Source organism: Lactuca saligna, chromosome 4 (assembly GCF_052625555.1).
Source record: "Lactuca saligna cultivar CGN05327 chromosome 4, ASM5262555v1, whole genome shotgun sequence".
Classification (NCBI taxonomy): Eukaryota; Viridiplantae; Streptophyta; class Magnoliopsida; order Asterales; family Asteraceae; genus Lactuca; species Lactuca saligna.
Genome location: NC_136420.1, coordinates 169326491 through 169339377, shown reverse-complemented (window position 1 = coordinate 169339377; position 12887 = coordinate 169326491). Strand labels below are relative to the sequence as shown.

Genomic DNA, 12887 nt, shown 5'->3' with positions numbered 1-12887 from the left:
TTTAGTAGATTTGACTTTTGAGATATTTTTTTTAAATCTTTTTCTTAGAATGGCAGTTGATATATGCCTAGTCCTTGTTAGAGACATTGTTAGTTAAATGGGCTAGCCCACCTTGTAACTTTGTGACTTTGAGACATTTAGAAGACCATTACTTTACGGGACTAGTTTATTGAAAAACGTGGTTGTAGTTTCTTTTGTAGACTAAACTATAAATGTTTTCCGTATGGCTTGTGTATGCTTTCGTAACCCATCCGAAACTTATGTCTAACTTTTGAGAAATAGTAAAAAGGGACTTGACTTCCGTTATATATTATGCTTTGTTATCTGTCACAAGTTATTATACTTTTCAAACATGTATAATAATAAGACGTGAACACCAAGACCCACAACCCATTGGGATTTCCGAACTGGTTGATAAATATACAGCGTTTTGATAATTAACTCCATGTCATGCAACTAAATGTCCTACCAACAACATTTCAATGTTTCATGTATAAAACTTGATAAATATGCAACATTTTAAGAATATTAAATCCATGTCTTGCTTTAGATGACTTAATCACCACAATATGGAGGACTTCCAAGCACCCATGGAATTCACCAAATACATCATATTACCATCAAATTCGATGAAAGCTCAACATAGCCCCTCATAAGTCGTAACAAATGTCCATACACTAAAATACATCTTACAACTACATGCATGCATCATTTCAGGAAATTGTCGTACAACGTTAGGCTGGAAACATGACACATGTCACATGTGGATCTGTCCATTAGACGATTAATTTCATTATCTTAAATTCACCTGACAATTATTACCATTCTAGGATTTTTACGTTTGTAACGATGTAAAAAAGGTTGTATGTATAATAAGATACTTTCATCAAAGCTGTCACTTTCCTTATTTATACTACTTGTTATATATATATATATATATATATATATATATATATATATATATATATATATATATATATATATATATATATATATATATATATATATATATATATATATATATCTCCATAATACGCCATGAACTTCCTTTTCCAATTGAGATATACATACCCACATGATATAATTAAATAAGAATAGCTGGATATTCTCAAACTTGTCAGATAATTTTACCAAATGTGTGGCCTTGATCGATTGATTTGAGAGCCATTGATTCGATTTTATAAATCATACAAAACTTAATATTATATAAATTACCAATATAAACAAATCTGGGCCACCATAGTTCCACCACTACTTTATAAAACAAGAAAGCAAAAGGAAGAAAATACCCATTACAAAAGATATATAGATATACATATATATGCCATTTTGGGACCACAAAACAACTCAATTTTACACCCAAAATGTGGCCTCAATTTCTTGATGAAGTGAAAATATCTTCGATCTTTTTTATACTTTTCTTCTGATTTTGATATATCCACCCAGATTACCAAGATTATTAGATATAAAGATATATCATATAGTTAGGTGCACTCTAAAGTGATGGTTGTATGCATCAATGGGTTGTACAGTACTGCTCGTTGATGCTTTCTTAGTGATTAACACTTAACACTTTAACAGTTATCTTGTATAGAAATGTTCATCCTGTTTGATTATGATTCAAAGTTCAAGAAAAGATTTACAAAAATCTGAACATCTAAAAGACTAAAACTATATATAGAAAACAAATTAACCCTATTGCTATTCCCTCCTATTATACTGATTTTTAACATTGTATTCACACAAATCACGTTAGGCTCTTTCCTGAAAGTAAAGCGATCTTGAAAACGCAGCAGGATTTGCTTGTAATAATAACGAAGGTTCTGTGATCGGTTGTTTCTTCTTTTCATTTCCTTTTGCTTGAAACCCTTTGAAGAGATCTCGTCTGCTACAGTTTTCGTTCTTGATTCCGAGTGTTGCCCATATAGAACTCTTCGCAGCTTCATCGGGATCATCGATTCTAAGCGTTTTCGGGATTAGAATCGAATTCTTCTGTTTCTTCGGTTCCTCGATTGGGTTAATTGATTCCCGATCTGATGAATGTTTTCCTAGGATTGAATAGTTTGGAGCAGAGGTCGCCGGAGGTAACCAGGAAACGGAATTCCAGTACGGCGGAGGGTAGAATGGAATCGGAGGGTATCCCGTCGGAATCTGCATTGGAACCCATGGATTATACGACCATGGAGTCCCTGGAATCCAATGAACTTGAGAATGGAACCCGTTATTCTCCTGTGGTTTCTCAACAACGGAATTGGAAGAAACGACGGTGGTTGTTCCACTAGAACAATCGTCTCCGCTTTCTTTCCCTCTACATATCGGCGAATTCGGAGTAAAGGAAAGAACTTTTGGTTGACGTGAAGTATTGTAAACTCCGTCGGAATTCTCAGCAGCGAATTCAATCTGAGGCCCCACATCAAAAGCTTCGTGAGAGATAATAAAACGACAATCCGATGAAGTGTTCTTTTTCTTCCGGCGACCTGCTCCGACCGGCATATTCCTCATCGTGCCTCCGGCAGTCCAGTACCTCTGACAACTCTTGCAAAAATGGCGTGGCTGGTTAACGTTCGAGTTGTTGTAATAACAAAACTTCGTGTTCATGCTTTCGCATCGAGGACAAGGGAGAATCTTGTCAGGCTTCTTTAGACCTCCGGTGGTTTGGTGTTTCTCCGGCGAATCGTCTTCATCGATAGAAGGAGTTTTGGGACTGTCGTCCGTCGGAAAACCATTATCACCACTATTAGCGACGGCGAAGTGGGGAGAATCGGAAATCTTGGGGGTTTCCAAAGACCCGATCTTTTTCCCAAACAGTATGATACCGGGATCCGTCATGAGGGTGGTGGTTGGCGGCGGTGGAGAAAGGTAGATGTTGAGTGTAAAAATCTAAGTGGGGAAGTGGCAGAAGTATTGGTAGGAATAGGTTTGAAAAATATAGGGGGTTGTGGGAGAAAGGTGGATGCCACATCAGCATGTGAGAAGGTTTTTGAGCCACAAATATGTTGTGGCCTTGATACGTTGGCACACTGGATTCTTTAGGTTGTATACAAGGTTTGGTGCACTCGAAGACTTTTTAGATGTATTGAAAAAGATCTGGCAGAAAGATAGTGGTTCTTTCCCGGATAATATCGTACTTTCATGTCTAAAACACCTTTTTCTTTTCTTTACTTCTTTTGAATTATCTTAAAAGTCCCATTCACTTTATTTTATCTTATTTATTACGTCTAAATATATTCCTAATCAAATGTCTAACGAAAAAAAATTATATACCGCTATTATTATAATGAAAGAAACTTTTTGATTGACATATTTTTATATATGATGATTATAAATGTTATTTATTTTTATTTTTTAAAGTTTAGGTTATATTTGACTATTTAATATTTGGTTTTATTTCTATTTGGTTATTTAATACGTTTTAAATTTTAAAATGTCATTTTATTTTTATTTTTTTGTTAAAATGATTATTATGATCGAAAATAACAAGTTATATATATATATATATATATATATATATATATATATATATATATATATATATATATATATATATTGGATATGTAAGGTTACTAAAGTGTTTTTTGTTTTTTGGAAAAAAATATCTTCAAACTTCTACTGCGCAATACTTTTCATCTCGCAGTTGTTTGTTTTTCAGAAGTTTTTGAATTAAAAAATCTCTATGCGTGCTTTTCTTGACGCAACACTTATTTTGTTTTTTATACCTTCTTTTTTTTTTCTTGCTAAAATATTGATTATATATTGTTAAAATTTTATTTCATAATTTTTTTTTGTTGAAAATTTTTTTATATTGAATAATAATAATTTGTTGATGAAATATCATTATTTTATACTAAAATATCTTTATTTTTTTTTAAATATCATTATTTTTTGCTGAAATGTCATACATTATTAAATTATCGGTATTAAAAAATTATTTTCGGATTATAAAATCAGTTTATTTTAATTTTTTAATATCTGCAACAACATGCAGATGTTAAAAAAACAAACACATTTATTACTACAGTGTGCAACCGTTTGGTCTACATCTTCTACTGCAGAGGGTTATAGAGGTGGTCCGCAGATTTTATAGATTTTTGTTTAAAAAAACAAAAAGCATCTAAGTTTTTAAGGTATTTTAGGTCTCTAAACATTTTTGAAGTTATAATTAGTTACTAAACTTTTTAAATTATGCTCATTTGTTTTATATATTTTTTTTCCCGCAATTCATTTTTATAGTTTGATTCTTTTACTTTCGTTTTATAGTTTGTATTTCATAATTTGTTTTTATATCTTAAATTTTATTTTATTTTTCGTTTTCTTTCACAATTTATTTTGATAACTTAATTTTTATTTTACTTTTCTGTTTTTTTTTTTTCATTTTTACAACATTTTTTCTTATTTGTTTTTTATTTTTTCATAATACGTTTCATTTTCATAATAAAAAAATTTGATTTTATTAAAGTAAACTTCTCAATTCTAAATTTATTATTAAAAAAATGTTTATACCAAAATACATTTATTGAAATTCAGAGTAATATAAGAAACGAGAAATCTTCAATGCTATTGATGAGTGTGCATAATAGGGATGTCAACGGGATCAAACGGGAGCGGAAATAGTTGCCCCCGCTCCCGCCCCTGAAATCAGTTGTTGCCCCCGCGCCCGGTCCCGCCCCCGGCTACCTCCATTGCCCCCGGTCCCGCCCCCGTTCCCCCGGTTTTCCTGGTTTATAGGCTTAAAATTCGTTTTTTTTTTTTGCTAAACAACTACTTTGGTTTAGGCTAAAAAGTCTATTTAAGTAACTTTAAAAGTTTAAAACATAATCTTTTAGAAACTAAAAATTAAAAATCCAACATTACGAATTCAACATTACAAAACGACAATTCCAACAATCTTAAAAATATAAAATATGACAAATCCAGTATTACAAATATAAAATTCTTACATATCCAAAAATATACACCTAAAATTAGAAAATCTATTTTGGATATGTATTTTATATTAAATCTATGATTTTTACATAAATGTACAACCGGGCCCCCCGCGGGAGTATGGGACGGAAATACCAACTCCCGACTCCGGTCCCGAAAATAAGCGGGGTTTAATTTTGCCCCTGCTCCCGCTCCCGCTCCTTTTTTTTTAAAAAATTTAGTCTCGTATTAGATCGGGGTCCCACGGGGGTTTTTGACATCCCTAGTGCATAATCCCGGCTTCACCTTCGTACGTTCATCGATAAAGCCTGCAAAAAAAAAAAAAACAACAACAACAACAACTAGGTAAGCACAAAACTTAATGAGTTTATGTCCAAAAAATACCATTTACGATAAACATACAATGGATCCAATCAGCCATCGGGCTGGAATACCTAGGGTTTGTTGGCCTAGCGCCTTAACCCAAATACTCTTCCTGAGCCTCTGTGCCTACGGCTTACAGCCGACCCACACTAGGTATCTTGACTTACAGCACAAAGCAGGACCGCCGCAACCCACTACCACCATATGTCGACATATAAAAAAATCAAGGATCAAGTACACACATAATACAGGTAAACATCAACCATACAGCTCATTACCGCCTACTAGGCCTCTCACAAGACAATATCTCGCTACCAGCTAACCTCCATGAAATATGTAACCATATGTAACAAGAGGTGAGATAGCCACTCGAACAGATAATCCTACTCTAGAGCCACAACCAAAGAAGGAACATGTAAAAAAAGGTTTGGACAAAAGGTCTTAAGTAATAAAGTGCTTAATGAAAATGTTGGAGGAACAAGACCAAGTTTGTATTTTTATGAGTTAACACCCTCACATACACCTATAAATGCACCTCACAAGATCTGTGAGAACCCACACTCAAATGGACCAATTTGTGGGACAAAAAGGACATAACTTTAACACCTTAAAATAGATCTAAGGAAAAATTCATAAATCTTCTAACTTTATACCTTTTGGAGATGAATGAGGGATGAGAACTTCTGGATCCAAAGTTGCTTCAAGCTTCCAAGCTCTATCACAACCTTCTTCTTCCTTTAAAGGTACCAAAAGCACACTCTTTAGCTCACACGACTTAATTTAGGGTTGGGGTTTCAAGGGAGGATGTTGGAGAGGTGGAGGCTAAGAATGGAAGGGTTTGGGGAGTTATGGAGCTTAAATAGAGCTCAAAACCCTGAAATTAGGGTTTAGGTTCTGATCTTGTAAGATCAGTGTACGCTTCTAAATGCACGACTTCACCATTCTCGTACGCCCAGCATACCAGCCTCCTTCCCAACTTCAACCTACCTTCAAATTACCATAAATTCTTCGTTCTAACTCTGATTATGGCGTTCTTTATATGCACATAAAGGTGTTGAAGAGCCCCAAAATATTACTTATATATCTTAGACTAAAAACTTCCTGAACAAAAATCTGCATTTCATGCAAGAATCTGGTCTATAACTTTTCCCTTTCTACCCTTCGGCCCAAAACATAGTTCAAGGGTCAAATATATTAACCATCAGTGCGAGTAAGAACCGATTTTGTCCTCAAAATCGGTTCTTACTCGCACTTATCGGCAGTTCTACCAGCCTAGAAATTTTGTTGATACCATGCAGTCTGAAGAAATTGTCTTTGCAAAACTTCTTTAAATCATAAGGGAAGGCACCCCTCTTCCTTACTCAGAACCTAGATATCCTAAAACTGACGCAACCCTCTCCTCAACTAAACTAAACAAAAAACCGCAGATTTGATCAGCACAAAACCTTCTCGGCCAGGCGTTGCCTTATTAATACCACACATAAGTGCATGACCACAACGAAATCCAAATGGTCATATACTAAACTAGTCCACACACCTACTCGGCTCTGACAACCCAAATTAGCTATCTACTAACAACACCCATGCTTACCCCTGATCCACTAATTGGCAACAACACTCGGGCCTCAACAAAACTTAACTGACCCTACTAGGTCTTCGAGCCATGACTGAGGCCTCCAAGCCCCAATAAAACAAGAACAGATAATGAACCCCTAATCATATCCCTTAACCTGAGCTTCTAACACCCTAGAGTATAACATATATGCATGCCCTACAGATGTTATCACAACTAAAACTAATACGAATTGAAGGGAAATCCAACAGCCAACGAAGATCTTGACACGAAATTAGAAGATTCAACAGTTACACGAAAGTCTTGAACTTAGAGAAATCTGATTGAGAACTGATCCTTGGCACAAGGTCTTCATGTTGTGAGGTTCCACTCTCCCCCACTTAAAATATTCTAGAATATGACAGCTTCACAATCCTTTGATACCCAGACTAACTTGAACTCTACCACTGATATCCTGATAAATAGGAGAATCTAAACCCACACAACATTCATAAATTTCCAATATACATACAACCGAGGACAAAGATAATTAATCCATTCATAGCAAGAAATTAATTTAAACAGAGCTAAATAAGATAATTCCATCAATTGATCATCCAAGATTACAACTGAACTTCGAACATAAACAAAAATTACATAAGAATATGAACACTACAACAATCGACTAAATAGAGAAAACTCAAACCTCGGCCTCCGAGACTCCGACCATCCCATGACCACCGTCTAGTAACTACCAAGCTACGGGTGTAGGGTACAACACCTCACTAAAAACAAGAAATGGACAACGAGCTCTGATTTTGTAACAGCCCGGATTCCCAGGTATTAATTATTCTTATATTTTTGGTATTTTGTGAGGAGACTCGGCGAGTTGGAGCTCAAACTCGCCGAGTAGGATCGCGATTTGGACAAGGATTCGCGTCTGGACTCGGCGAGTCCACGCAATTTAATGAAACCCTAATTCTCTGGGTTTGGAGCCTATTTAAGGGCACTTATAGCCTCTTAGTGCGACTACCAGTCCCTTGAGAGAACCCTAAGAGAACTAATTTGTTTTGGGAGAGAGGAAGTCACTTTTGGGCCTTTGTATTCTTTGTTTAGCAAGAGGAAGGTGGCAAGATCAAGGAGGAGGTGAGATTACAGCAGATCCAGAGTCCAGAGGCTTCATTTTGAGGTAAGGGTTCGAATCTCCTTCAGTTATAGGGTTGATCTTTAGAGTTAGGGTTTTATACCCCCCTTTGGAGAGTGATTATGTGAAGCAAATGGTCCCTCTTCGAGTTTGTGCCTTGGATCTGGACTCAAAGAGGTCCAGAGACCTTAACCATTGGAGCTTTTTGGGTTATTATGGTGTCATTGGACCGAGGTGGTTATTTTTGGGACACAATATCCTTTTGATGCCTTGTGGGGGTTAAACAAGCATCAAGCTTCGAACTTTACGTGACATTCATGCTTGGGAAGGCCATATCTAGGGTTTGGGAAAGCAGATCTGACCTCAGAAGCTCAATAAAAGTGTGTGCATGGCAGGAACTCGCCGAGTAGGGTTGGGGTTTCACGTAATATGTTCAGTGAGTGGACTCGCCGGGTTGGGGGATAACCCAGTGAGTCAGGAAGAGTCAATATGGGGTTGAGTTAAGCCGGAACTCACTGAGTTGTTCTTGAGACTCAACGAGTTGAGTCGTGGTTGCCCTGCGATTCAAGCCAGGTGGAACCTCGTTGAGTTAGGGGAGTGCTTGACGTGCCAAGAAAGATCCGAGGGAGTCAGTGAACGCGTTAGACTCGCCGAGTTGCTTTGGTGCACTCGCCGAGTCCGGTCAAAGTTGACTGTTGACCGGAGTTGACCAGTGTTGACTTGATAGGGTTATTCAACCTTAGTTGTAAAAGTGTTAATTAGAGATATATTGTATTATAGGAAGATTATAGTTTGGGGGGATCGAGCACGAGTGCTTCCAGGGATTTGTGAGTTATCGAGATACACGAGGTGAGTCTTCTCACTATACTTTACCTTGAGTAGGTAACTAGAGTTAAGTGATACAGTGTTTGTATGTTATATATATGTTATGTGTTGCGCTGCATTATTCTTTGTGATTTATGCTGTGCATGTTTACAGAGTTAGAACCTGAGGGTTCACAGAGTTTGGGTGCACGGACCCACAGAGTTATAGCCTCGAGTGGCTAATATGTGTTATATGTGGTATTTTGGGGAACTCACTAAGCTTTGTGCTTACAGTGTTTGGTGTTATTTGTTTCAGGTACTATTGACGACCGTGGGAAGGCGTCGGCTTGATCAGTACACACACGGGATATTATGTTATAAGATCTTGGGATTTTTGTATGACATGAATTGTATTTCAAACATGGGTGTTTTTATGAATATTAAATGAATTATGTTTTTATAAAATGCGTAAAATTGTTTTGAAATTTTACAGTGTTACAAGTTGGTATCAGAGTCTTGGTTTGAGGGATTCGGGTACACCTTCGGGGGTATTTGAACTCAAACTGAGGATTTGGAAAATATTTTCAAAAGAGAATCAAATTTTCTAAAAGAAGTAAAGGATTTTTTAGAGAAACTCAGAGTAGAAACGTGTGTACGATCAGTCAGCGCCCGAACGGTGATTTCCCAAAATACCCTTATATTATATGTTTATGAGATTGATATGATGTATTCTCTTGCTAGAGTAGGCTAGCTATTCCTATTAGGACTAGAGTGCCCTGATTTGTGATGCCTTAGCCTAGGAAGAGGTGAGCTGCTATGAGATGCTTGAGAGTGAATAAGTAGCAGCGAGGAGCTTATGAGAGATCTGTTAGAGAGTGATAGAGTACTTGGAAATTGGATCCGAAGAGGAGGATTTGGGGTGTATACTGAAATGGTGTGGACAATAGTATTGGGCCCGTACTACTAAAAGCACCGGGGCGGTGTACAGTTCAAGTAAGAACCTTCGGTATGCCAAGGATCAAGGAGGGAAGAGTTGTCGAGTGTGAATATGCTCGAATGGATTCTAATTGATCGTATGTTGTATTTCAGAAGTAGATCATGGTGAGGACACGTCTTATGCTAGAGAGCAGTGGGGCTAGTGATGAGGAGATCCGTCGGATCATCCACGAGGAGGTAGCGGCGGCCATCAGGGCAGAGATACCAGAGATGTTCGGTTCTATTAAGACCATGCTGATTGAGACTTTCGATGAGCGTTATGCTGCTCTTTCTGAGGCTGCTGTTGCGGTGACCACTGCAGCTGTTGCTACTGCGAGGCCGCAGGGTGGTGATGCGTTGCTATTCCGGGAGTTCAGCAACACGAAACCGCCTGAGTTTGACGGGACCCAGGGCTCGGTGGCGGTTATGAGGTGGATTTCAGAAATAGAGGGGTGTTTCTTCACTTGCTCATCTCTTGAGCATTTGAGAGTTCGGTTCGAGCTGAACCAGCTTCGCTTCGGAGCGAAGGACTGGTGGAAGTTTGTGACAGTGCAATTTTCGCCTGTTGAGCTTGCGGCAGTGACCTGGGAGAGGTTCACTGCCATGTTCCGAGATGAGTACGTTCCCCAGGTGGAGAGGGAGCGTTTGGACCGGGAGTTTATGACCCTCAAGCAGGGTACTGAGTCTGTTACGGTGATTACCATGATGTTCCACGAGAGGGCGATGTTTTTCCCTAAGCATGTGTCCACTGAGCAGGCATGCATGAGCCGATGTTTGAGTAACTTGAGGCGAGACATTCGGGAGTTCGTAGCGAACTCCTCGTACCGAACATTTGCCGAGCTTCAGGCAAATGCCCGGAAGAGGGAGATTAAGCTAGAGACTCAGGCCAGGGAAGAGGCGGAGTCTCAGGGGAGGGATCGGTGACCGGCACAATCCCAGCCGGCAGCCAAGCGGGCAAAGCCCGCTGATCCTAAATCTGGGAGCCAGAAGGGCCGCACTTGTGGAAAGTGCGATAAGGGTCATGATGGAGTATGTAGAGCTGGATCTTGCTACAAATGTGGCAAGGAGGGGCATATGGCCAAGGACTGCCCCAAGGGGTTTGCAGTATGTTTTCACTGCAACCAAATCGGACACCGGAAGGCGGAATGTCCGCAGTTGCGGGGATCAGTGTCCGCAGTTGCGGGGATCAGCTCAGGGAGCACCTCATGGATATGCCCATGCCGCCATCAGAGCTACCAAGAGTCGGCCAGTGAAGGCCGAGGCACCGAGGGCACGAGGGAGAGCCTTTCAGTTGACCGCGGAGGAGGTCCGCGCAGCGCCCAATGTCATGGCTGGTATGTATTCTTTCGTGTATTTATTTTGATGGTTGAGATATTTTGTTATATTATGTTATGCGTAGGTACTTTTCTTGTGAATTCTGTACCTGCCTTGGTGTTATTTGACTCGGGTGCGAGTCGGTCTTTTGTATCTTTGGCTTTTAGTCAGTATATTAGTGTTAGTCGCAAGGCGCTAAGTCGGCCTTTGAGAGTTTCCATAGCTGAAGAGAGGGTGATATATGCCACAGAGGTGATCCGCGGGTGCGTACTCGAGATTTTCGGTATTGAGTTCCTGATTGACTTGGTTCCTATTGCGATGGGGGATGTCTGTGTCATTGTGGGCATGGACTGGTTGAGCATATTCGGTGCGGTTATTAACTGTGAGCGACAGCTGGTGACCATACGAGACCCTAGTGGGGGAGTTCTTACGGTGTACGGTGAGGGTACCCGTTCTGGATCAGCGTTTTGTTCGGCCGCTAGGGTGAGGCAGTGTCTACAACAGGGCTGTAAGGGTTTTGTGGCGTACGTGATGGATACGCGGGTTGACTCCGAGAGGCCGAGGTTAGTGGAGGAGGTTCCGATAGTGCGTGAGTTCCCAGATGTCTTTCCAGAGGAGTTGTCGGGTGTGCCTCCCGCGAGGCAAGTGGAGTTCAGTATCGATTTGGTTCCGGGAGCCGCGCCTATTGCCAAGGTGCCTTATCGCCTTGCACCTTCAGAGATGCGGGAGTTATCCTCACAGCTTCAGGAGCTATTGGGAAAGGGGTTTATTCGGCCGAGAAGCTCGCCGTGAGGAGCGCCTATCCTTTTTGTTAAGAAGAAGGATGGTTCACACCGGATGTGCATTGATTACCGGGAGTTGAACAAGCTGACGGTCAAGAACCGTTACCCGTTGCCGAGGATCGACGATTTGTTCGATCAATTACAGGGAGCATCTTGGTTCTCCAAGATCGATTTGAGGTCTGGATACCATCAGGTGAGGGTACGAGATGAGGACATCTAGAAGACAGCATTCAGGACGCGTTATGGGCATTACGAGTTGTGGTGATGCCTTTCGGGCTCACCAATGCCTCAGCAGTGTTCATGAATCTCATGAACCGAGTGTGCAGGCCGATGTTGGATCGGTCGGTGATTGTATTCATCGATGACATCTTGGTATATTCGAGATCTAGAGAGCAGCATGAGGAGCATTTGAGGGAGATCCTCAGAGTTCTGAGATCGGAGAGGCTTTATGCCAAATTCTCCAAGTGTGATTTCTGGTTGCGAGAGGTTCAGTTCCTAGAACATCTCGTTAACTAGAAAGGGATATTGGTCGACCCGGACAAAGTTGAGGCAGTGATGAGATGGGAGGTGCCGAGGTCACCCTCCGAGATCAGGAGTTTTCAAGGGTTGGCTGGTTATTATCGGAGATTTATCAAGGATTTCTCTAAGATCGCAGTGCCACTCACTAGATTGACCCGGAAGGGTGTTGCTTTTTCATGGGGCCCCGAGCAGCAGGCCTCCTTTGAGATGATTTGCCTAAGGTTATGCGAGGCCCCGATGTTAGCCCTCCCGGAGGGAATGGAGGACTTTGTGGTATATTGTGATGCATCGATCATGGGGATGGGAGCGGTGCTGATGCAGAGAGGGCATGTGATAGCATACGCATCGAGGCAGCTGAAGCCACATGAGACGAGGTATCCTACCCATGACCTAGAGTTGGGGGCAGTAGTGTTCGCCCTCAAAATTTGGCGTCACTATCTGTATGGGGTTTGGTGTACGATATACACGGACCATAAGAGCCTGAAATATTTGATGGATCAGCCCAACCTAAA

The 12887-nt window shown here is 40.2% G+C and overlaps 1 pseudogene; it reads right to left on the bottom strand.

Annotated features, from left to right (window-relative positions):
- Positions 1-1566: 1566 nt before the first annotated feature.
- On the bottom strand, positions 1567-2983 carry LOC145043059 (cyclic dof factor 1 pseudogene; annotated as a pseudogene).
- Between the last annotated feature and the right edge of the window lie 9904 nt (positions 2984-12887).